The sequence below is a fragment of the Crocodylus porosus genome, unplaced genomic scaffold, assembly GCF_001723895.1.
Source record: "Crocodylus porosus isolate Cpor-Errol unplaced genomic scaffold, CroPor_comp1, whole genome shotgun sequence".
Lineage (NCBI taxonomy): Eukaryota > Metazoa > Chordata > Crocodylia > Crocodylidae > Crocodylus > Crocodylus porosus.
Genome location: NW_017728951.1, coordinates 22232230 through 22258907, shown reverse-complemented (window position 1 = coordinate 22258907; position 26678 = coordinate 22232230).

The window sequence follows — 26678 nt, the reverse complement described above, 5'->3', positions numbered from 1 at the left end:
TCACCAGACTTGGACAGTGTGCTTTCCACCCCCTCATCCAAGTCGCTGATGAAGATGTTAAACAGTATGGGCCCGAGGACCAAGCCCTGGGGTACCCCACAGCTCACATCTTGCCATGTTGAGTACAACCCGTCCACCACTACTCTCTGCTATGACTCCTTCAAGGAGTTTTAGTTTGCTGCCATTACAGCTGTGGAGTGAAGCACTGGGCAATGTGCAGCTCAGGGGCTCTGCAGGAAGCCCTGTAATCAGCCTGGCAGCAGCCTGGGAAGGTAGGCGCTGCTCAAGGAAAGTGGTGAGCCTGATTTCCCCCCGCCCCAGTTCCATTGAGCCTGCCTGCCTGAGCTGTGTGGGGGCCTGGTGCTTCCCTTCATGGCTGTGGTGCCCCATAGGACCACCCAAGCCAGGTGCCTGTGGATGGGTGCTGTCCGGGGGCGAGCACCGCTGTCGCAGAGGGAAGCCCCAGCCCCATCTTGCAGCCCAGGGACAACTCCACCTGCAGGCAGCTCACCTTCCCCTCCTTGCTGGAGAGGCAGGTAAGTCAGAGGAGTGCGTGTACAACATGGGGGTTTAATGAGCCCTAAATTGAAGTGGTGTTTTTTAAAATCCACCGCTTCAATTTAGGGCCCCTGCTTCATCTATACACACCCATGGACTCCATCCAGGGTACATGCCATCCCTGGTTTAGGCAATAGAGCCAAGGAACGTGCTAAATTCTCTTGCATTTCTTGGAGTTCACTCCTGATTCAGCTTCAGAAATTGTTCCATGTGTGTCTCCTCCTTCCCAAGATTCAAACTTGGATGTGAACTCCATTTCCTCTATGGAGGACTAAGGGGAAGGGTACAGACAGTCAAAAAACCCAAGGCTAAATTAATTCAATCTTTGCAGGTTGGTCTAAGTTGCACGTATTGAACCAATAAGCAAGTGAACAGACATTCACTTTTGATTCAGGAAATGCAGCCACATGCCTGCAGTGGCCCAGGCCAGAAGACGGAGGCTGCTAGAGTACGCCTCCCTGCTCAGCTGGAGGGAACAGACAGCTTGGGCCAAGGCTAGTCCACTCACCCTTTGAGGGGGATTTGTGGGGAAAGTGCAAAGTAGCCTGGGTGGCTGGGGGATTGTGAGTTAACTTGAATCTGGAGGGGATCTGGGACAGACGTTCAATAAAATGATTTAACCTAAATCAGTGAAGTCTGATACTACATCCATTCAGGTTTATTTTCAACCAGTTTTGGCCATTTTGAAAGCAGTTGATGTGCATTGAACTTATGTTGTGTTACAGATTTGAAAGAGTTTCCAATCACTTATACCAGTTTATGTGTAATTTCTGTCCATAGCCCTTCTCTCCCTTCCTCATTTTTCTAGTGGTGATGGACAAAACTCAGAAGGTGTCTGGTTTGTTCCTGGTTATGATGGGCCAGAAACTGAACTGAAGCATTGTGAAGATCTTCTGGACCACATTTTGCTCGCTAGAAGTTTTGAACTTCTTTCAGCAAGGTGCTTCTTTCTGGTAACATTCAACTATTCACCCTTTTCTACTAGCTCAGGCTTTTTAGCTGTCTTTTGGGTAGAGGCTCTAAGTGTTTCTCTAGCCTTTGCCGATGGGCAGGGAAAATTTGCCTTGGCTTGAGCCTTATCTGATTTTGTGAGCCAGCAATAGGTCAGGATTGAGCTGATATCAGAGTCAGATATAAATTTGTGTTGTTCACTCAAAATAGTCAGACCTTTGTGACTATTATTGGGATATCAAGTTTGACTGAATTTACTGAGAAATATTATCTGGGGCAGGTCACTTGATTTCAATTGGAGCTGGGTGCTTGTGACTATACCACTAAGTCTTCCTCTGCTTACACACCAAGACACTTTATTTTATGGCATAAGAATGGGGGCAATGGCATATAGTTTCAATAGCAAAACCCTGATTCACTTCTATTGAGTCTTTAGGCAGATGCATTAGAGTCATAGAAAAGACTTACACTGAACAGCTGAACAGTGAGTTGTCATTACATGAAAACTCCAAGTCCCCAAGGATATCTCTGCATCCATCTCCTCCCATCTGCATTAAATGGTCTGAAAGTCATTAATGTTGGCTTTCATTGCCTTCATTTTAAAGAGCAAGTACAACCACTGAGAAGCACTGAGTGATTTTAGCAGCATGCCTGACAGGCAGAACTTTTAACTTTCAGTGATTTTCTCTTCAATTTTTGATTTATGAATTATACAAAGTCAATTGAGTTGTCTTGTCAGAGGAAATCAGAGACGGCTACATAGATAAGATGACATTAGGGACATGCCTGCTTTGCAGTTCCGTAGGGTACAAGCTTGGGTCCCTGCTACACTACAGATAGACTTTAAAACCCTATGGGTAATAAGAGAGCAGGGAGCCAAAACTGAGCCTTTGCACTGGACCCTCAGGCGGCAAACAGCTGCTGCAAAAAGAAGAGAAACACACCCCCTAAGAAAAACTCCCGTCATTCAGAAAAAATATTTAAAGACTGGATTGACAGGCATACAAAGCTGGGCAGGCCACATCTTCCATGCTGGGTGATTAACCATGGCGGTCAGTACTAGAAGGAAGCCCCACAAATGAAAATGCAGCAGATATTCACAGAGCAACAAGTGCTGTAATATCATGTCTGCAAATGTTGCAAACTGGACAAAGCACTGTACCAGCAACATAACAATGCATGTGTGACCAGGGCACCAATCTTGGGTGCCCCCTTCAAATGACACAGGAATGGCAGCCACCACCAGCCAGTCCAGGTGCAGACCCTGGTGGTTACACCGCACGACATTACAGTCATGCAAGGGATTGTCTGAAACCCTTTATGTGTCTAGAAGCCGTAGTACTGGCCTCTGGTCCTTCTTGGGATTGGGTGCCAGGTGCTGTGAGTACATAAAAATGTTACTAGGTCAGACCACAGATTCACGTTGCCCAGGACTTCGTGCCACAAAGTGGCAGAGGGGGTGCTGAAAGGGAGAGTCTACTGGGTATGGCCAGAGTTTTTTTCCCCCCACTGTTCCTCTCTCACTTGCAGCCCCCAGCATTTCTGGGACAGAAGTAGGCAACCCCCAGCATGGGTGCCAGAGTGTGGCACTTGAAGGCATCTTGCTTGGCACACATGCCTCTGGATGGATGGCAGGGAAGGGGCCAGATTTACACAGCAACAGCAAGGATTGGGCCCCTCGTGGCTCCCCCATCATCCACCCCTGGCTCACCAACATCTTACAAGTTGAAGTTGTGGGTGTTTTCAGCACTCCACCCAAAACTGTTGCTGACCCTTGGTCTAGGAAATTCCGATTCAGAGACCGCACCCTTAACGCCCATGCTCAATAGCTACTGATGCACTTTTCCTTTAAGAACTTTGGGCAATCCCTTTTTAAATTTGAACACAGTCTGTCTTGCAAAGAGCATATGGACAAACATGGATGAGAAGAGACACAGAGGCACAGAGATGGAGAGTGACTCAACCAAGCTCACACCCAGGATCAAGATTTGGCCTTTGTGCCTTTCTATAATGATGTTCCCACCGGGAATCTGAATAGTAGCAGACTTCTGGGAAGTTAAAAATTCAGAACTAGGTTTCAGGCCCATTTCATAAAAAACAAGAGCTGTAATGCTTTCAAACGAAGGTTGGAAAACCTACGCCGACGTCCGCGCGACTTCATGCCTGCGCACAAAATGAGACTTGCTTTGGATTGCTGCGTTTGTATATGTTCAAAACATCCCTTTGTAATGGCATCAGAAACTTTCCCAGGATCTCATTAGCACTTCGCCACTCTATCATAGCGGCGTGTACTTTTTTGCTAGTCCATTTAAGCAGAGAGATCAGACAAGCCACTTAGAATCTCAGAAGTAGAAATGAAATCTAAATGAGAATACAGTGTAAAATTGCCCTTTGGCAAGAAAAAAGAGCCAACAAAGACCACTTTAACCGTCTTCCGCATATTTCTCTCTTAGGCACTGCTACAGGTTGCTAATTTCAGGGTCGGGAACAAGACGCTGGATCCAAGTTGCAAATGAGCGAGATGCAAAGAGCAGAACAATTACATGAAAGAAGCCAGGTGGGCACTTGACTTGTGCCACTCAAGGAAAAGAGAGATGATTTCAAGGAAGGGAATATTGGATTTCAGATGAAGCAAGTGAGTATCCCAAGAACAGCACTTGAAAGAGACTCAGAGACATCACCTCCATCTCAGCACCTCTCTCTGTGAAAGAGCGACTACCTCATGCGAAGGCCAGGCCATCGCACAACGCCTACGTCGATAATAACATCAGGGTTGCTGCTACCCTCCGCTCCCATTTCATCAGACTGCATCATGTCCTTTGGGCCGTTTGTATGATAGCATTTCATAATGATGACTTGCCACTGTTCCTTTACTTCAAAGGAGAGTTATATCTTTGGATCCAATATTAGCCATGTCTTTTTTTCTTGACAGCGCTGTTTTTATCCTGTTCATCCTCAGTAGCGTTGACACGGTAAACATCTTCATTTCCCTTGAGTTTGACACAAAAAGTAGCAGGCAGGCAGTAAAAGTTTTGATTCATTAAATTCATTTGCATTTTCTGGATTTTTTTGTTGAGCCTGAACAGTTGTATAATAAAGCAATAGGAATGTCCTTGATAAAATTTCTGTCTGAATACCAATGGAGTGTCTGGCAGCAAATGGACTGCCCAGCTTCATTATACAGGATTTCTACCTACCTAATAGTCCAAACTCTCTCATTCTTGAGATTTATGCTGTGTTTACTGGTATCTGACAGAGTTATACTGTAAGCTCCCCCAAAAATGGACACCTTTGGTTTAGGCTGGCAAAACTACTTCTCTCCGATTGGAAAGAAAAAAGATTAAAATGTTTCAATATTACAAAGAATCAGAACAGCACAATCAAGTCTTGAATTCAAGAAAGCACGTAGCACATGTTTCCCTTTCAGCATTTGCTTCAAAAGGATTTAAGCATTTGCGTCATGTTAAGCATGTGCTTAACTCTGCTGACGGTGAAAGAGCATGCTTTTCTCCTACATCAGGCCTATAATGAACAGGATATCCTAAATATTTATTACTTATTGGATATAGCTGAAACATGATTAGGCTTTGTCCTGGATTTTTGTATTTCTATGTAGAACTTCTACCTGTGATTTACCTTCATTTTGGGGACCTGACCTAGACACCTACACCTATCCAGCAATGTTTTGAAGACTTATGCAAGCATGGCTTTATAGGATCAAGTTTTTGACTTTGGAGGGATCTTGTAAATACGACTAGCCCACCCTCTCCCATTACAACAGAATTGATCTCATTATGTCTTTAACTGTCCTTGACAGACCAATGCCTCATCTTCATTTAAGCCTATTCAGTGATGGAAATTCCACATCTTCCCCTAGGAGCTTCATCCATTGTCCTGATTGCTCTTGCAGTCATAAAGTATTTTCTAACATTAAACTGACATTTTCCATGCTATATCCTAAGTCCATTAGTTCTCGTTCTATCCTTGATGACGACAAAGAATGATCGGTCCCTGTCCTCTTTGTAATGTTCTTTTATGTATCTATAGATACTTTTCTCTGCTCTCTAAGCATAGCATATCTGTCTGGTGCTTTTAAATCTCTGCTGTGGATTCTATTTTCCAAACCTTTTACCACTTCTGCTGCTCTATTCTCTTCCGTTTATCCAGGTGGCCAATAAAAGCAGTGGCCAGAACAGAAAATAGAAAAAGTGGGGGCTTGTAACCTTTGCTATACAACAATGACCATGACCTCAGGTGTGTGCAATATGGCTTGCAAAACAGAACAGAAGTTTCCCCACCATTCTGTTTATACAATGCAGATAATTTTCTGTTTATATGGGGGGGAAAAAATCCCCGAATTGCTGAATATTCTTCATGCAGAAAGGAACTCATTTTGAGATATAAAAAGGAATCAAAGAGAGCAACATGTTTAAAAGTGGGGCCCCTTCCAACCAGTTGCTTCCCCATTTGGTCGCGCCATGAGTTGTTAAACTCTCAGCCATCTTAACGTATACAGCTTCTGGAACCTCACAGCTTGGCTTCCTAATCCACATTTGGGGAGGGACTGGGAAAAGAAACTTGTGTAGGGTAAAGTAAGTCTGCACAGTTGAAGCTTGTGAAGAGTCACGTCCATTCACATTTGCATAGTGAAAACGGACACATTCATCACTTTCATGATGAAATTAAATTTCAAAGTACTGTAATGACATGAAAAAAATAGAGGATATCTTCATCCCTTAATTCTCCACTGCCATACATCCCTACAAGTCTTGTGCTTTAAAATATACATGAGAAACAATCTTGTGTGGGTCAAAGCTGGTGGACAGCAAGTTTTAAAGCAATTTTTCTATTTCTTCACTTTAAGAGGCTGAAGAGAGTTGACAAATAGAAGTGGGGGCTGTAACCATGTTAAAAATGAATCTAATACAAAACATTATCCATTATTGTACTGTAAAACAAGGCTGGAAAACCTTAATTTGAGAATATTTCATTGCTTGTATAAGCACCCGCCAGCATATTCCCCCAGAACAAATCCAATCCTGAAGACATTAAATGCTAGATTTTTCCCTGGTGGAAATACAGAGTATTCAGCCTCCATTTGATTAACATAAAAAATGACTTCTTTCCCTAAATGACATTAGTTAAACCATTGAGTGAAAAATGCCAAATGGTGCACGTTTACAAATTATTTTTTAATTTCAGCGCACTGGGTATTAGAACACAGGCCCAAACTGAAGATAAATTAAAACTGCTCGTCTGTAGCAGGTTTATGGGAACATGAAAAATATATTGACTTACTCCTCTGTGGGTGTGTCTCCACAAGACATTTTCCATGGAGCTGACTAATTAGCCCCAGGGTAGTCTCAGCCTCCACACGTGTGCCTCCTATTAGTAAACTAATAAATGCCGCCATAGAATAGTACTTGTCAACCCACGTACTATCCTATGGTGGGATTATTTAGTGCATTGCAACACATGCATAGATGCTGATGAGGCTGGCTGGGGCATGAGGGTACTCCAGTGTGGGGGCTGCCTGCCAGCTAGCTCAGCACTGGAGCACTCTTGTGCCCCAGTCAGCTCCTCTGCATCGCGTTGAGCAGGGTTGAAGCAAACCCAGGCCGGCAGGATGTCCCTTTGGGTCCCCTGCTAGCTGGGACTGCTCCGACCCAGCTCGACATACTGTGGTCCCAGGTGCAAATGTGGGACCTGGGAGCAACGAACTTCAGCCTGAACAGCGCTGGAGTTTATTACTTCACACGACTAGCACATGTAGACACACCCTGCTACTCCAGCTTTATTCATCTTCATTGAAAACAATGATGAAAACAATGGAGTTAGAGCAGAGGTGAATGGGAATAGCACAGTGGTTTTAGAGGTAAACTGATATAGCCATAGTAAAGTCTTCAGCCATATTAAAACAATAACATTTAGGAGAGATATTGGTGAGGAAATGGGGCATTGAACAAAGCATCTGTGTACAATTCAAAGCTTCGGGGTCGTATACTGTCATGTCCAACAGTGAAATTCTAGAAGACACAGACGTGACAGAAAACATAGAAACTCCGTTAATAAGTGGTCTAGAACACTTTTCCCCCAATCATACGTTCCATTGTAATTCCTCGTTTTTGCAGTTTGATCACTGTGCATGACACGGACATCTCAAAGGATTGCTTTTAAAGGGCGTTTGAGGAGGAAAGTTACTATATGACTCAGGGAAAGGATTTTTATGGGCGATCTCTTTTATTGGACCAGCCGCATAGCCGGGAATGATTTAGACAAGAGCTGAGGTACAAAAGCAGCCTTCTTCAAGTTACCTGAAAGCTGAGCTCTGACGGTGGGTGCCTTGTCCTCGAAAGCTTATCTAAAAACCAATGTCAACTATGCAGCTGGTCCAATAAAAGGTATTGCCCACAAATAATCCTTGCCTTTCACATATTTCCAGGACGATTGCAGCTACAGCATCACTTCAGCTTGACCACAACATATTGGAGGAAGCAAAATTATTAGAACTGTATACATGAAACATGGTACAGGCTTAGAACGACCCCTTCAACGTGCATACAAAACACTTCAGCGTTATTCAGAAGCTGCTCCGTGATCCAAAGGACAACAAGGATGTTTCCTGAAATTCACATTTGTTTAACGATATTGGGTCTGCATATTCCCTCCCCCCGCCTCCCATCTTCCTCCCCAGGTACCATCTGCTTTCTTTTTAATTTTCTTGTTGGCAAAGGACGAGAAGTTATATCTAACCCGATCTATTTTAAACTGTCCAAATAAATCCCAGTGGATTGTTTTAAATGCCTAGGACGATTGGCCGGTATAGATAGGACTGCCAGTTACTTCTGCAGGCATGAAGAGAGCTAAAATGGAAGTGTGCATCTACCTCCAATGGGGGAGGGTCTTTCTTTGCAAAAACATCATTCTTGAGGATCAATTTTTCAGATCCCCAGATGGCTGCATAAATGAACGGCATGCCATGATGTGTGGGGAAAGACTGCTAATCTCAACTTCATGTTCAGCTACAGTGATCATTGTTACTGTAGTTCATAAACATCAGAATAATGTAACGGGGGGACTGAAGCATATAAGATGAATAGCACTTGCCAAGACACACAGATTCTCAAGTCCCTGTTGGACAGTGAATTCAGCAATCACACAAAGAATGATCTGCAAAGCTATAAATCAATTGAAGTTAGATTCTGTGAAAGGAAAGTGAGAGATTTGCCTTCTAGGCATAAGGAAATAATGGAAGCTGTCTGTACAATTTGTTCTATGTTTTATAAAATACTTTTGATGACATAAATAATACATTTACAGTATTCTGGAACTGGCCAATATTCATGGTTATTGCAATACGTGGTGGCAGGACATTAAACATTGTTTTGTGAGGTACAGGGGAATAGTGGGAATGAAATGAAGGAGTCAGATCCTTAGCTGGTGTCATAACTCTATTAAAGCCAAAAGAACTGCACTGAGTTACACCAGATAAGTATGTAGAAGGAAAATACTAGGTGATCATAGAACCAAAGAAGTCGGGTCAGAAGGGACCTTGTAGATCTCCAAGTCCAACCCCCTGCCTGGGCAGGAGAAAAACTGGGCTCAAATGACGCCAGCCAGGTGATGATGCCGGAGAATACTGACAATGAGATGTACTGGGCAACAGACCAGTCTTCTAGGAGATGTGCAAAAACCACCCTCTGAGAGCTTTCAAATTGGGTTAAAACACTAGGGAATATGCTCAGGTGGCCTAAATGGTTCTTTCTTCATAGGTGTCTTCTCCAGCCAAGGGCACAACTCTTATGTCTTTCAGGGTCAATCCTTCCTTAGCAAAGCAAAGACTTAGGGAAACTTTATAGCTTCTACCACAAGGTCTTTTCCATTCCTACAAGCTGTGTATTGTTGAAAGTTCAACGTGTAGCCCTGGAGCACTATGCCGGCAAGTTAGTAGCTATGGCTGAGCAGGCAGTTCTGTTATATGCTGGAGCTTTGCTGAAAGCAAATGATTTGGTTTTGTGTCACTGCTTTAGCGTTTCATTACAAACTCCCAAATCAGACCAAGCTCATCCAATTTTCTCTGAGATTTCCAACCTTTAAAGTTCCTGATTCAGCAAGGTATTTGTAGCATGTGAGTAGCCTCATCGAAGCCAAGGGAATTAATCACAGACTTAAAGTTAACCATTAGAACTTATATGCAATTATTTTCCATTGGAAAAAAAATGGAATTCCATTGAAAGCAAAACTGTTTTTGGGAAATTGTGTCGGTACCACCAATGTTTCATTATGGCAACAAGTTCCACCAGTGTCAAACTGACAAATCTGCAACATTTTTAGAGAGATGCCCCCACTTCCAACAACTTGTTTTCTTTTGTATTATGTTATGCACTATGATAAGATTGAAAAAAAATCTAAATGAAATATTTGGATCAATGCACAACTACATTTTCGAATTTCCTCTCTATTAATTATCTCCCTAAATCTGAGCAGTGGCAGATGCTAATTTTTCACTGACACTGGGTGTGTCTACAAGAGACACTTAATGCACAGTCGCATAACAACACTGGGCAATAGTGTGCCAGGCAAAAACTGTGTTAATATGCTACTGTCCAGTAAGCATCACTAAAAAACCATGTACCAGTGCTACGGTGCTCTAACTGTAGTTACTGTGCATTTAGTTAGTACTTCATTAAGCAAGTACTATTATTAGTAGATTAGTAAGTACTGCACATTAATGAATGTGTAGATGCGCCCACTGTGCGACACTCCACGGTTCTGAGAAGAAACTCCGGCATTTCAGCTATTAGCCTGCCCGAATCTAAATGCCAAACCAAATCCTACTGAATTTAATGGTGGATGAAATTCAAACCCACATCTTATTTGCCCTGCTGCAGGCTGGTTGCAGGAAGAAAAAAAGTGAATTTCCCTTCAAGCTCCTTATTTTGCTTCTGTACCCTCTTTTCATCCCTCTGTTTTCCTTTAAAGTATTGGATATTGGCTACAGCTAGAGGTGGGCGATTGGCTTGGCTGCATTAGTGCTAATTGGGTGTTTTAGTGATACTGAGAAATCAAGTGATTAAGCAGATTAAGATTGCTCATGCTTTTAGGAATAAACCAGTCCCTAGATGTGGAACCAGGAAGGGATTTTAATCCAGGTCAGATGTACCTAGGCAGTGGCTGCATTCATTTTTTCCCCCTTTCCTGTGTAATGTTGGACTTGGCTCATTTTCGCCAGTCATCTGAATATAGTTTACTTAATTTTCTGCCCTTGCAGGAGCTCAAGATGTGGATAACATTTCTGTTTTCTCCTGCTCTCTACCAAAGGCATATTGTAGGTTGATTTTCTGTAATTGAAACCTTAAATGTATGATGGTGTGTGGGAAGGAACTGGATGTTCTTGTGAAGCCTCTTAGATCAACATTTACTACCTGGCTGTTTGCAATGACATGGGATTATTGGAAGGAAACTAGGGAGTCCTGCATACCTCATGTGTCTACTATGGGCTGAATGAATCCTCTATATTTAAGCCACCTCTAATGTTGCCATGCTCTTGAAATCTGGATCTCCATTTTTTGCAGTCATCTCTTGATGAAGAAGTGAGAGTTTTGGTTTGAGTTTGTTTAAATCCAGAAATCAGAGAGAGACTAAGGGAAGGAGAACTTGGGCTAATTAGATATTTCTTTGAATTCCTTTGGCTACCCAGTTTGCATATATGCTTAGGTGCTGATGACCCTGCAATGGCATGTGGCTATTTTTGGGTCACACTTCTCATTTTATTTTATAGCTAAAAGATTGCAGGTCAGTCATTCCCAAGTGAGAGAAAAAGCCAAGCTTCAAGAGTTTGAGGTTGATGATTGAAAGACCTTCAAGAATCTTGATTTCCAAAGAGTACTAACTATCCCTTCTCCTCTGGCCTGTACATAATAAACCCAAGAAACTATTAAGTAATCATACGTTGGCTACCTAACAAGCAACACCTTCAGAAAAGCCTACACCTGCTTGAAAACCTGAGACTTTTGTAAAGATGTGTTAATTGGCAATAAACTTCAGTAAAAAGGGAGAGAAAGAGAGTGGTTAAACTACAACAGTCAAGCTCTTTGACTTTGCCAAGAATTTGAAACATGTCTATATTTGCTTTATTACAACTACTGTAATCATTCATTTTACTTTGAATTTATTTATATGCTTGGGAAGTAGCTCATTAAAGCAGGGGGTTTTATTAGAGGCAAAGAAATGAATATTTTTAAACATATTAGATTGATAGTAGTATTTTACATTTGTAACAGCACCTTTTGTGCCAGGTTCTTCAAGCGCTTTGCAAATATTAATGAGGCTTCACCACACCTGTTGGAGATGGGTGGTGCATGTCATGCTCCTTCTACTTCAGGCTACCCACCTGCAGCTTCCAGGAAGGTCTTGATTTTGTGGACTGCTGTTGGTTTCTGGCACAATTTAATAATAAAGGGAAGAGGAAAAAGCATGTTTCCTCCTGCACCACTGTCTCGGTGGGTCCAAATCTACTCCATAACCATGGCAAGAGAAAGACAAGCTGGAGCAGTGGGTATTTGTGGCTAAATAATTCCCTCTTAATAACCAAACAGTGCTATAAGATAGCAGATAGGTCTTCTGATAGGCAAAAATGCACTCACATGTGTTCTCTTTCCTTTCTGTATAATGCTAACGATTTGAAGATGGTTCAGAGAAAATAGCAGGGTTTCAAACAACTGTGTTTACCAAAAATGCATGCAAATACAGGGCTGGGTTACAATACAGATGGTGTTACTGCTGTACTGAAATCTAGTGGGTTCTGCGTTAAAACAAAGGAGGCACACTCCCCAAGTAGGTAAAGGTAGATAACCAAAGTCCTATGCATTACAGCACCATGCTCGCAGAGAAGCCAATAAAACTATGTTTGAAAGGGAATTGGAGATAAAGGGGAATGTCCATCAAGGCAACCTGGTGGCATCTTCCGTAGACTAACATTCAAAGCTAACTTATACAATGTACAGCCCTACACCTCATTCACTGGACTCTTTACCGGAAACTGGGCTCCTGTTGGATAGAAATATTGACAAGAGCACCACATCATTTCACCATACAAGACCATGGAGTTACAGTACTGTACCTATAGCGAAGAACCACGCTAGTAAAGAAGATTGCTGGGTATAGCTCCTATTAAATAGTCCATGCTCCCTAACACTACTGTATTTGCATTAAAACAATTGACTCTTTTTCTACAGCTAAGAGGGGACCATGGTACGTTAACCAGTCTCCAATGATGGCCATAGCATAACACCTAAAGATGGCAGACTGTCTACACAGAGAGTTTAGAAACAAAGCTTTGCCTATGATCCACCTAGTCTACCATCTGTCCAACAATGGGGGGCATAAAGGGCCTCTAGGGATGGGACTAAACTGCCTATTATGCCCAACAATGAAGTAACTTGACTGTAAGGGAAATTTCTTTCTCTCCCTAGCCAATTAGTACAGCTTGATGTCCTGGATTTTGAGAATTTGCATCATCCATAAATATGTGGCCTTAACCTAGTCAAACTCTGAATGCTCTGCTTGCTGCTCTAAATATCTGAATCCTCTACTAAGTTTCAACAAGTCTTTAGCTTCACCAACAGCTGGGAGCAGCAAACCATGCACCTACTAGTTCCTTTTGTTTCAACCCCTTCCCACACTCCAGCTATACCTCCTCTATCCTCTTTTAACTCTTCTTTTAGCAGTTGCCCAGCTTGTACTCCCTGCTTTTAAAGGCAGCCAGCTGAAGCATGCTCAGTGAAGGTCTTGTGCTAAATGACTCAGCAACACAATAATAAATAGCTTACCTCCACCCTTAGGTGCTCTCTTTTTTTGTTTTTCCTTCTATAAGTAAGAACCTGGAGGGGGAAGACTGTGTGTAAAGGAAAAAAAGATTTTTTTCCCCTCCTAGATATAAAACTAGCTAGTTTCTTTTTCTGAGTTGCAAGGCATTATGGGAGCCGGGGGGTATAAAGTTCAGGTGTAAGCTGTGAGCAATCCTTTTTGGGTGGGGTGGGTTGGAGAGCAGAGCATATCACATTACATTTGAGTTTGATAGTGTAACTGGTTGTACTTTCTTGAGTTATTCCTTAAGTTTTTTAGAAAGGGTTTTATTATTTGGCAGACTATAACTACAAGAGTGCATTTTACCCTGCATGTAAAGTAAAGGTTAATGTAGGAATTAAACCAAATGAGTACAAATTGACCATGAATGCTTTTAGGCTGAACATTTTAAAAGAAGATTTCTGTCCACTTACAGGAATGAGGTTTTTAGAGCAGACTTTCAGTGGGTAACAGTAGGGGGAGGACAGGGTGACTAATGTAAGCAGTGCCAGACTGGAGTTTGATGCATTGAAGGAGAGGGATTATATGATGTGTAGTTGCTTGTGATCACAGTGGGTCCTCTCCAGCGTTGTGTTTCTCTACACCCACAGTTACACACAGACCAGCTGTGAAAGTGCAACAGGCCTTAGCTTCTAAAATGTGTGGGTTATCTTTTCAGTCGTGCCCACCATCAAGCACCTTCTCTCATTTACACATTCAAGCTCTCATTCTGCTTCAGGATTACTTTTATCTTGTGTGACTTTGTTGTTCTGGAAATTAGGGATGCAGTCTCAAGGAGGCTAGAGCACCCTGAACTGGACAAGCCACATTGTTAAAACTTCTGTTTTCTGCTGTTCACTCTTGTTCTCCAACCATCTGTATTTCTGGCTCCTTCTGAAGATGGTAGTGACTGATAATGAAGATGTTTAGCTCGCATACGGTTTCAAAGTGTTTTGAGATCCTTAGTTTTATGCTAATGTGATGCTAAATCACATTTGCTTGGGATTTGCTGTCCCCACCCCATCCTCAAAAGCAGCAAGTCCCTGTTTTAAAATAGGGAAGTTTGCTTTTATAAGTTTTATTGCATATAGGAGCCGAAGTATGGTTTGAGTATTTTGCCACAAATGAAGATTCTAGAAATCGGGAGGCCTTTCTTTCCAGCAGGGATAATTGTACTGAGCCTAGTTAGTGCCAGGAGGAAAAAAACATCGCAATGAAACAGAATTTGTCGTGGGAAACCGAGCTGGGTACACCAAACTGGCCTGATTCCTTGTGAATTTGCACTTTTCTTGCTTTGTGGCTAGTAACCTCTTTTTTGCTAGGCAATAGGGTACAAAAATTGTAAGGAGGGAAGAGTAAAAAGTAATATCTCTATAGAGCACCCAGTGAAAAAGTGTCAAATCCTGAATGGGTGAAACCGCATTTAACATTATTCTTCATAGAGCCATCAAAGCTGAATGTGAAAAGAGCTCAAGAAATGGCTTTGCTATACTGTGACCCATATTCATTCTGGGGTAATTGCATCTGATATTATACCTATCACACTTGAATTGTTATTTCCTTTTCCACAACCCATGATCAATACCTCTTAGAATCTGAGAAGCACTTAAATGGTCCTTTTTACATCTTTATGTTGTCATGCAAGCTACTGTAATTTCAGTCTTTCCTTGACCAGCTCTTACATGTCTGTGCTTTCCTCACTAAATATCCACTTCAGCTGATAACCAGGATGAGGTGGGAGGGGAAACAAAGAAGGAAAACTCCACAATATAGCAATACCTGTCAGCATCTTGGAGGACAGTGGTGATGATGACCATGATCTCTCCTAGCATTGTAACAGGCTATTTGTCTTCCTGTCTTTTTTGCCACTTTTTATATCCATACCAACCTTTTAATTTTCAGAATTTTGACAAGTTTAAGCTCAACAGAGGTAAACAATTTAGCCTGTGCAGGAGCCAGTTGCATCCTAAGGCCTTAGGAAAGAAACTCAGTAATCCAAAGAAAATCATGCTATTGATACAATAGCTAGCTGGCCTCACCTTTCTTCACTTGACGAAAACAAGATTACCACCTACCATGCAGATTAACATTAATCTCTCTGGGCGCATCTACACATCACCATACGGTGATGTTGTTACTGCATATGCTTTTAGTACTTCCTCTTGGAAGTACTAAAGCACGGTGCAGTAACCACCCATGCTGCACCGTATGGGCAGCGCACGCTTAGATTTCTCTGCTACATTGCTGTAGCAGTGCACTATAAGCAAGGAGTGCGCTGCTATGGTGACATAGCTAGCAGTCACATGTAGACCTGTGTAATAGCTACATTGCTATAGCAGGCCATATGGCAACATAGGACAACATGTAGAAGCACCCATTGTTTCCTTCTAGTTCTCTAAGGCTAGGGACAGAAATTACATATAAACCAGCATAAGTGATCAGAAGCTGGCTCAAATCTGTGACACAACAGAAGTTCAGTGCACATAAACTGATTTAAAAATGGCCAAAACCAGTTGAAGATGCACCTCAATGGATGGAGCATTAGATTTCACTGATTTTTTTAGGTTAAATTGATTTACTGAATTTCTGTCCCAAATCCCCTTCAGATTCAAATTAACTCATAGTCCCCAACCCACCCAGGCTGCTTTGCACCTCCCCCGACACCCCCTCCCCCCCACTTGCAGGGTAGGCAGACTAGCCTTGGTCCAAGCTGTCTGCTCCAGCTGAGCAGCGAGGTATGCTCTAGTGCTCCCTGGTTTCCTGCCTGGGCCACTGCAGGCAAGTGGCTGCATTTCTGGAATCAAAAGTGAATGTCTGTTCACTTGCTTATTGGTTCAATCTATGCAGTTTAGACCAACCTATGAAGATTTGAATCCCTTTCAGCCTTGGGTTTTTTGACTGTATTTAGCCTATATGTCTGTACCCACCTGTTTTGTCTTATGCTTGGTTGCTAAACTGTTTAAAATGGAGATCATCTATTTCTGTGTTTTTGTATGTAGTGTATCAGGGTCCTTGTCCATCATTAGGGATCAAAGCTGCAACAGTCATACAAATAATAAATACTTAGATTTCCTTTTTAAAATTGTTTGTTTGTTTGTTTGTTTGTTTGTTTGTTTGTTTGTTTGTTTGCACCTGTATGTGACTAGGATGGATTTGGTCTTGCTCATAAAAGTTCATGAAGATGTCACCCTACATTTTGTGAGGATGGCTGTATACACACACATTCAGCTATTTTAAAACAGCAGCCCGGTTAGGGAATGAACAGAGGAGGGTGAGAGCTGGATTCTAATATATACAGACACTGGAGAGAGCGACTGCAACAGCTGGTCACTTTAAGGCCCTGGCATGATCCTCTGCTGGCCCTGCCAGACAGAATTCCCCAGTGAGGAAGAGGAAACAAAGCGAACCATAGCCAGGTTTAGAGAGATGCACGTTCCTTCAAAGAAAGGCACAGTTTTTGATAGTGAAAACCAAGAGACTACTGGAGAACAGCAGGAAGTTGGACCTACTGTCTTACCTTTGGAGGGGGGACAGCGGGGCGGTTAGAGTAGGTAAGGTACAGGCATGCCTTGTAGACTCTTTGGGGTTGTTTTAACCCACTTTATTTTATGCAGTGCTTTGTTTCTTTGGTTTCATAAGACTCTCATCTGCCTTAAGAATGGTATTTTAGGTCATGGCCCTCCATTATTCACAGCTCCTGGAGGAAGCACAGCAGATATCTGCTAAGTAAACAAGGCAGATTTACAGGATATTGTCACTTGGGACCTGGTCTAAGAGTTGGAATTGCGTGGGATAAAGGTATGAAGCTTGAGACCTGTACCTGGGTGTACTAAGAAAGGCCAGAGAAAGGGTCAGAATAGTCACAATTTTACATGATTAAGCTCAACGGAGGTAAAGAGTTTAGCTTGTCCAGGAAAGAATAGCTTCCTTTTGGAGAAGAGGTCAGAGAAGAGGTCAGAGATGTAGTTAGCCCTGTAAACATGCTAGTTATCTTGTATAAATAACATTTTCCTTGCACCTCTGCTTTTTTTTCCCCCTTGCTTTGTTCACCTTTCAGATAGGAGTAATAATGCTGATTTTTTTTTTTCAGTGGATCTAATGCACTTTATAAGGGCAAAAAAAATATTCTACAATGCTCAGTGGCATTGTCATGTTTTTGAATGTGTCATTATTTACATTTCAAAAATAAATACATGGAGGCACTGGTCTGAACAGCTTAGCCTCAGTTTTCCAGAGAAACTCAGTGACCACGGAGGCACTAAAATTAGAGGCTGATGCTCAACATGTTGCATGTTGATGACTTTTTTTTTTTTTTTTGTGAAAATCTGCCCTCCTGAATAGTCACAGAGCATGCTGGGTGCCTTTTGAAAATTGTGACTTTTTTTTTTTCGTACCTCTATAGAAAGTGAATTTACTTGAAGATCTAGCCCTAGTTGGGGGTGATGAGCACTTGAAAATCTAGCCCTAGGCACTTCTAGCAATAAGCAGTATTCATTTGGTTACAGGGGGAAACAATTTTGTTGGTTAGAAGAGGAATATAAGATGCTAGAAGCTGTCACCTCCATCTGCTTTAACCTGAAGCAAGAAACACAAACTGCTGGAGAGATTCGGGAATCCTGACTTGCCGCTAAGATCCAGATTTCTGGGCATCGGTGCCATCAGGGTAGACAGGTTGCTAGGGTTACCCAGTGTATTTGATGGAGGAACAATGTACCACTGCACAGCACAGAGGCTCCCAGTTTTACTGCATTTTTAATATCCCTGAATGCAAATCCGTTCTTCATCCAGACTGTCAGCTAGGAGATGTACTGTTTCTCTGAAATGTAAGTGATGGCCAAAAAAAAGGGGGCAAGAAAAGTGCAAAGCAGACGGATCTGGGACATGGAGAGTGTAGTGATACTAGGAGACTAGGTGTCATGGATATTGTGCTGAGGGTACTTGTCAGATTGCTCTCTTATTTTTAACTGATTTCTGCCAAGGCTGACCAGACCAACACAATGTCATTTAATCTAAAATTTGAAGGTTTCAACATTTTGGTTTCCTTCCTTCATCAGAAAAGACAGCAGAGTCCTTTTCTTTCTTTCTCTGAAACTTTTCATGAATCCAGAGAGAGTGGGAGTCATTTCTGTGCCCCTCCCACAATACTAAATAACCTTTATCGTTAGAGATATGGGAGATCTAGGTTAGCTTCCTCCTTGGAAATAGCTGTGCCCCCAAAGCCCAGGGTGATTGGCTCTTCAAAGGTGCAACAGGAGAAAGGTTTGGAATCCAGAGCTACTGAAAGTCCACCCGAAGCTAACGGCCCACCGAGGTCACGTATGTCAGTTCCTATAACCAATGGTACACAAGGGCCAGGATCATTGTCAGCCACTTTTTTGACTTTCCAGTCTCACTGATCAGGTAGTGATTTACAGCTTGGCCAACTGAAGGGCAGTTTTCAGCACGAGTCCCTAGCAAGACTCAAATTTATGCTCCTAAGGCTCTAGCAAAATAGCTTAAGTCCTCTTCCCTACCACATCCTGGCAAGTCTCCTCTCTTTTCCTACCCAGGTCTTTTTACCTTTGACCAGAAGGATCAATGAGAGCACCATCTGGGACCTTTGTCCTTGTACCCAGAGCCATGTGTTACTGGGGATCTCATGTCTGATGGACTACCCTAACATGTCATCCTCCTGTCCTTTTTTTTTATTGCACACCTCCAGTGCAGACCAGCTCAGCTCTGTTTGGAATAGCAGCTTCAGCAGCCATGGGAGGGCTTCTTTCAGGAAAAAAAATACTCCCAACCTCATGATTGCATAATGATGCCCCTGATCTGAAGATGGTCTAGGAGGGTCATTTATATGGCCAAGGTATAAGAGCTGGTCCTTCCTGACACTGAACATGCATGCAATTCTGCTACCCTAGTTGCAATGGGACACAATACACTCAAAGTGACCTCCTCAGCCTTCCTGTTTTTCCCTTCATGATGAAACTACCTAAGGGGCTCTAATCATGGACTAGCATCTCAATGTGCTAGGCTCTGTAAAAATACACAGTAAAATGAAGGACTTCACTTCATTTCAAAAAGCTCCTCATCCAAGTATAAAACATCCATCAACTAGTGTATACAGACAAATAGGGGAACGTAAAGAGAGACTATCAGTTGGCAATGTTTGCAATGATCTCCACATGCCTGAAGCCTAATCACGCTTCAGGTTTTTTGCGATCTGCTACCTAACCCTGTTAGTAGCTACAAAGCAACATCTCAGAAATCCACGCCTCTATTTCTGGAAATGCAATGCTCTCCAGATGCTCCTTGAGTCTTTATCATTGGCCTTGAAGTTTTAGTCTACTTCAAAAGGTGTATTTTGGTCCTTGGCTAGATTCAGTCCTTGGCAGTATCTGTGGATTTTCAAAAGTAATGAACTATGCCCTGGACAAAAGATGTCTGTCTTTGCTTGCTTGTTGTAGAAACAGAATCTTCAATGTTTTAGACTCTCACATTATGCTAAATAGGGAACTTTTCTTTGTTGTGTTCTGTATTGAAAAATCCTAGATAATTCGATTAAACACACAATACAATAAAATAATGATTTTTATGGGGTAAGTAGGTGGTGCACAGAATAGAGGGAAGGCATATCTGGGAAGCTATATTCTAATTTTAGCAACAGAATGTCTCTTCTTGACCTTCTTGCATTTCATTGAATTGACCAGGAACATGGCAAGGGTGAAATGCACAAATGTGAACAAAAAGCAGATGTTACACTAAGCAGGAGAAAGAAATCCAGCAAAATAGACAAGTGAAAATGTTGTCAGGCCAAGTGAAATTTTTCATTTCTGCCTGTGTTGTTGCTTTGTTTAGCTGTATGTACAAATCCGACACCTTGATTTTTGAAAGATAGCCACGGGGGGAAATTCTGTTGCTTGCACTGCCATTGGGGTAGGCTTTAAAGTGAAGCTGACGGGGGCCAGAATGGAGTAGGTAATTATTCAGCACGGCTAAGGGGACCAGAGTGTGGCCTGGAATGTGGTGAACTGAAAAATAGCTTGCGTACTGCTTGCAACAGCGGTCATGATGTAGACCTGTTTGGCATAGGAGATCAGTGACTTCCATTTGCTGTTGAACAGGAAATCATTTCACTTTTCCTGATGATTAACTGGCACAGTTGAACTGAATCGGGGGGCAGAGTAGGCTGGTATGTTGAAATCTTTTTTATTTCCTGCACTTCCAGTGAAGGGGAGTCAACTGTTATTGAAATGCCCACTCTTCTGGAGCACTCTGGGCTTTTCCATTCATCACAGTCCTGTGAAAACTAAAGGCTAGTTTGTGACTTTGGCCACACCCGTGAGTAATGCGTTACTTCAAAAGTAGCCACGAGAAGTACGGAAACTCCGAAGTACACCTCTCCTGCTTGTCCCTGGCTCCTGGGGATGGGTCTGTAAATCACTGGAGTCCTTTTATATCAATAGTACAGAAACCCTTGGTTCCATCAGCTCCCGTGCTTAGACTCTGAATATAGAGAAAGTGGCCTGCCAACATCCTTCACCCTGGCAACAAAGAGGACATAACCAAGTATGTCACCCTGGCCATGTCTACATGTGTAGTTACTCATGCCTAAACTGAATGCACCTTTGTTTAAGGTGATTTAGGCATTCGTCTATATGTAGATGTGCTAATGCACATTAAGACGCATTAAACTTAGGCTGACATAGGTAAGCCATATTAGACCATGTGGAGCCACGCTAATGCGCATTAATGCAGTGTGCGTCCATTGACGCACACTACATTAATGTGCATTAAGCGTCTACACGTGAGCTAATGCGGCTTAGGTATGCCAGCCTAAATTTGGTACTTGCTTTAGGCTAATCCTGCCTAAGTTTGATACCTGTTTAAAGTCGCCATTTTTAAGGGGCATTAAGGGAGTGCACCTGTGGACATGTGCCCTTAATGCACCTTAAAAATGTTGATTTTAGGCTAATCCATTTAAAAGGGCCACTTGTAGACAAGCCCCCTATTTACACAGGCCCAGAAATTTGTGAGGTGGTAGGTGGGATTCTTGCTCTTTTACTCCTTTGCAATGGTATACTCTAAATCACAGCCCTGTACCATTAGAAACCAGTTAGTCTGAACATTTAATGGCAGACTGGGAGAGGATAAACAATGGTGTCTAATTCCTGAAAGGAGAAGCAAATCCAGTATGCCTATAGGATGAACTCCAGAACAGATAACATTTGCATGACCTACCAGTTGTCTGAAGACATGCTGCACTAATGCCCTTGGCACTTTATTCATGCAAAAGTATTACCCTTGGGAATGTGAGCTTTGCTTTTCTGATGTTGGGGGCGATCAGTCACCTTCACAAGGAAGCAGCTTTAAACTCCAAGGCAGGACTTTATTTTAATGCCACTCTCTAAGCAAAGCTCAAAGATCAAAGCCATCCGGCCACCCATGTCTTTTTAATAACTAAAAATAACCCATTTAATTCTTCCCTGAGCATTGATTTAGATGCAGTGTAAAATGTGGCGACAGTCTCCTGCCTCATAAACAGTGGCAAAAGAACGGGCTTAAGATTCATATAGGATTTGTCTAGGATGCTGAAAGCTGAAGTGAAAAATAAATCGGCCGGTATTCTGCCCCTTTTAAAGTCAGCATTTACACTTGGTTAAAGCCAGAAATAATAACAGTTAAGCACGTGCAAAAACGGCCAGACTTTTTAAAAAGAAGCTTACCACCCAGTGGCTCCCAAATTAGCATGGTAAATAAAAGGCTGGATACTGCATTGGAAAATGCCAGGAGCTAATAGCTGCGACACACTTTAAAAATCCAAAGTAATATATTTGAATGACCATCTCATTCTTCCCTTTACCTGCCAAGATCTGATTTTGAGAGTTCAGCTTCACCCCTGCGAGAACTAATGGCTGAAACTTCAAGTTATTCAGAGAATTCAGGCGAGCCAGATCCCTCTCTACTGTGTACATTGAATGTTGCTGTCAACCAGCACATGAAGAAAACAAACAGCCCAAATCTTTTGTCTAAGAAACATTCCAGTCCATTTTTAGAAGCAGACAAATATTGCCCAAAAAACCCCAGTCTTAAAATAGCTTGATGGGTATGAATTTCAGGCCCTGAATGCCATTTAAAAAACAAGAATATATATATAGGATTTGGGTGAGACCTTCAAAGTTGAATAGGTGAGTTAGTGACTTGACTTGCACTGAGATTCAAGGAAATGTCATGGCTAACATTGCTTCACCAGCCTGAGAACCCTTCTCAGAGGTTTGGCCCATGACACAGACAAGAGCCTGATAAATTTTTAGAGTATAAATCAGACCTGTTTTTTCCACCTGGGGCAATTTTGCAGTTGGTTTGGAAGAAATTACCATGACACTTCACATAAGATACCTCAAAAGGAATTTAAGGAGTAGCACTGAGTACCCATTTAGCTGGGTCCTTGAGCATCTCTCTTAGCAGAGGCAATGGCAGAGCAGTTGATATTTGTTGGTGCCTGATGGAAGAGCATGGTACCCAGGTCATATTTCTTGGCCCGTATCCCTGGAGCACATTTATGACCCCATGGCTTGCAATTCATTTAACAACTTAGGTTGAACAACACCATAAAAGCCATTCAAATTGAGAGGTTTAACTGGATTTTCACAGAGCTTTGGCTGAACAAAGCCATGGAAGAGGTGCTGCCTGTAGAAATGGATTAGTGTTCCACTAAATGAGCTTTGTCACATTCGTTTTACTTCTTGATTTTCTGCCTTGAGAGATGAGCTTGCCCCTAACAAAGACCCAGCTCTCTTTCATTCCAGCAATCCTAAGGGGGTCTCAGCAAGACTCTTCTTGTACCCCATCTACAGTGACTGTGAGACCACACTGGACCCACAGTGTTTTGTTTTGTTTTTATTAATAATATACAGCAATTATATAAGTACTCCTGATATTTGTGTATGAAAGTTTTTCTACCTTAGAGACTGGAAGGAGTGGGGGGAAAAAAAAAAAAGATTCCAGTGTAGAATTACCACAACCGACATGCATCATTATCACAAGCTTTGCTAATTTGCTGGAGAGATTTTTTCTCAGCACTAAGCACTCTAGATGTTTTAATGTGGCAATAAGGGAAATTTTATGTCACACAGCTACGGCATGGTACATGAGTCGTGTTCCTGGTTTCTGTTCCTATCTGTAGCATCAGTTTTGACACCACTGCACTGCGCCCTATCTACCCATACTTACCTATCAATAATGGTAATCATACTTACAGCCAAATTTTGTCACCATTGCTCCTGTTGAGTAGCTCCTTCTATTTCCATAGGACTTTTCGGAGCGGGTGTGCCAAATCTGTGCGCTATCCCATACGTTCTACAATCATTGGCACAACTACGCTCTGCTCCTAGTAGAAACCGGGTAACCCGATTTTCATAATTTTTCCACTGATGTCTCGCTAGCTGATTCACTCCTCCATGAATCCTGCAGTCACCCCTTTTAAAAGCTACAGGATCACAAGCTCCTCCTGCACGAAGTTACTCCTGCCGTTCAGGTGGCAGAGTCTGTGTTGTGCAGTTAAAGTCCATGGGCTACAACATAAGAGTTGTTGTATCGGACTCTCAGTATTTAAGTGTTTTGAAAATCTTATTGATACTTGTTGGGCTTAAGTACTGAATTTCCAACTTAACTTTTAATATCCAGGCAACCCCGCTTAGCGCTGTTTCGCTTAGCACTATTTCGCTATAACGCTCATTTTAAATTGATACCCAATTTCACTTAGTGTTCAGTGAGTTTCGTTGTAACTCTTGCGGTTACCTCCTTGGGTCATTCAAAAAAAAATTGTGGTTACCATCTTGGGTCATCAAATACTTTCGGTTTGGTTTAAGGCTCATTTTGCTTAAGGCTCTGTTTTTGGGGAACCGATTAAGAATGCAAGAGGGGGTTACCTGCAGTCTTTATATGGGTAATGGTATTGAATCTAGTAATTATAACTGACTTAGAATAGGCTTCATCATAATCAGTATTACATTGGAAGTGAAGTAAACACTGACTTCCAAACAAACTCTAGAATATTGTGGAAAACTTCAGAAGATCAATTTCTCGGAGATGTTTTGACCACAACTGTCGTGCTGCACGGACAAATCCCATTCCATACAAATGCCATTGTAATGAAATGTTCTTCAATCATAAAGCAATAAACTATGTAAGTAAATTGGATCACTAGGAACTGCCGGTTGGGCAGATTCACAGAGATGAAGCTGTCTCTTTACAATGTTGAGCGGCCAATTAAAATGTTCATTCAGCTTTGAGCTGTTGCGAAGTTAAAATTTAGCAAAACTAATTCCGTGAATGCTTTATCAAGAAGAGTGATCAAACAAAGAGAGATTTTGTTACAACTATTATTATGCAAAACCAACAATCAGTTCAGATTGGTTGGTATTTTTGCAGCATCTCTCATAAAAGGGGGGAAAATGCGGCACCGTAAGCTGAGCGATAATTAGCTTAATGAATGCCTGAAGGAAATGTGTAGGTCCAATTAGAAGAATTTTTTTTCTCTCCCAGTGAAAAGGAACATTTTCTTAATATCAAAGCAAAATAGAGCATGCTGTATGTTTTTCAGAAAAAGCTAATGCCCCATCTTCTAATTTTAATATATGGATTTAATTCTCTGCCAGTATTAATAGGATCAGCTACATTGACTTAAATTATTTTTTGTATAATTACCTCAGGAAACAATTTGGCCTATTAGGTAGAAAGTGATGAGGGGCAGAAGGACTCGGTTAGTGCTGGGCAGAAAATTAAATGGTTCTGTTTCATGACAAATGTTGAAGTTTTGGAGATTTTGGATGAAGAATGAAAACCGTTTCTGAGAGAGAACCACATACTAATGAGTACCTGCTGGTTAGAGCTCTCTCAGACGGTTTTCAACTCCCTGGATAATTTACTAATAACCTACCAACATTAAGTTAGTCGATTCCTGGAAGAAATGCATAATAGGTCTTTTTTTTTTTCCCCCCCCCAAGCCAATTGGGCAGGTTAGTAGTGGTGGAAGGTAGAACCAGCAGAGCTCATTAATGAAGTCCTCAAATCCACAACATTTGCTGCACATAGAAAGAACAAAGTTCTGGGAACAGAATGCATAGCAGGATTGACACTTCTTGCTTTGAATATAAAGTTTTCAGCACTTAAGTCACAGCAGGATGCTGTTATTCTGTAACAGCATCTTACCTCATTGACAAGTACATGTTTCTGCTCACGGTTGAAATACCAGCTCCTTCAGCTTCTTTTGATGGCGCGTCTCTCCGAAGATGACACACAGCGACATCTGTGTTGCCGTGCTTCATCTCGCTGTTTCGGGCTGGGTGCGGGGAAGAGACTGAACGCACCAAGATCTTTCGGGCATTTTGTCAGTTGAGGAGAGGGGTGGGGAAGGCAAATAGCTGCATCAGCTGGAAGCAAGTGCTTCTGCTATCCAGGGCACGTTTGACCTAGAACAACGGTTCCCAATCTGTGATATGGGTACCACCAGTGGTACACAGGCATGTCAGTGGTACAGGTTAACAGATTGACTATAATTACTTCATATGACAAAAAAATTTGCGGATGTTACTTAAGGTTGAACTGGGAAATTTTGCTGGCGGTACTTTAAGGTTGTAAAATTTTTAATTGGGGATGTGCAATCTGTCAGGCTGGGAACCGCTGACCTAGAAAGGTTGGAAGCCTTGGCCTTTGATCCCATAGCTACAGCTTAAATAGAAAGATTCTCCAGCACGACATTTAAAAAACCCTAGGCATTAAGGGTATGGCTACACTGAAAGTGTATTGTGCCTTTTAGCATGTTGTTGGCCAACTGTTCTTCCTGTAGACACACATGTCATGTACATGCATGTTGGACTCGTGCTCATGTGCTTATCTGGAGTACACCACATCTTGCATTATGGCTTGTCCCAAGCCATCTATAATAGTGCAGTCTGGCCCTTTTAAGAGAAAACAGCCAGCCCTGTTGACTGAGCCCAGCTAGGGGGCATTTGCATAGGCCCTGTTAGGGCTTTTCAAAGCTCCCAGAGCAGTAAGTAAAGAAGAAAAGGAGAAAGCAAATTATAAGTGGAAAAGTTTCCTATGTGGAGGGGCCAGCTTGCTGTGCTGGGGCCAGAGCTCTCTTCCCAGTCCCAGGACAAGGAAAAACGGAGCTGGTTTTGTTTATTTCCTTGTTTATTCATGAAAGACTGCTTGAATAGCTCCTCAGGGAGCACAACCCACCTGGGGAAGCCAGCAAGCTGCTTACATCAAAACTTTGCACTAAGGATCCCAACAAAAGCTCCTGTAGCTGTACTCCCATTTTATGTAGCCCTCCA